Here is a 527-nt window from a genome sequence, read left to right as displayed (position 1 = left end):
TAAAAAATAAAAAAGAAATGTATTCCTTATATGTGGGTGTCACAGGACAATTTGGTGGAGCTGCTTCTCTTTCTACCTGTATATGTGTTCTAGGGATTAACTGAAAACACTTTACCAGCTGAGCCCTCTTGCAGGCCCAGCTTATTGAATCTAAATTGTTTTTCACATCTACCTCTTGTAGGTGGACTTTTCTTGTCTACCTGCCAGTTCCCAAATAACTGACATGGAGACTCAAAATTTAATGAAAATTATGAATGCTCAGGCTTATTACTAACTAGTTCTTAAAACTTAAATTAACCCATATATATTAACCTACATTCTACCACGTGACATTACCTCTTTTACCTCACACCTCTTGTTTCTTCTCTGTGTCTCCTCTCTCCTTCTTCCCAGTGTCCTTAGTCTGGTTTTCCCACTTAACCTTATCCTGTCCAGCTATTGGCCAGTCAGCTTTTTTATTAAACCAATCACAGTGTAATTTACACAGTGTACAGAAAGTTTATTCTACAGCAACCTGTTTTCTTCCC

General features: G+C 37.6%; 1 protein-coding gene across 2 annotated transcripts in view; it reads left to right on the top strand.

Annotated features, from left to right (window-relative positions):
* Nucleotides 1-527, top strand: part of Rab7a (RAB7A, member RAS oncogene family) — a 56,498-nt gene that overhangs the window by 39,638 nt on the left and 16,333 nt on the right. The window lies entirely within an intron of this gene.

Source organism: Microtus ochrogaster, unplaced genomic scaffold (assembly GCF_000317375.1).
Source record: "Microtus ochrogaster isolate Prairie Vole_2 unplaced genomic scaffold, MicOch1.0 UNK1, whole genome shotgun sequence".
Lineage (NCBI taxonomy): Eukaryota > Metazoa > Chordata > Mammalia > Rodentia > Cricetidae > Microtus > Microtus ochrogaster.
The sequence above is the reverse complement of the archived record's forward strand: the minus strand, read 5'-3'. Positions and strand labels throughout refer to the sequence as shown.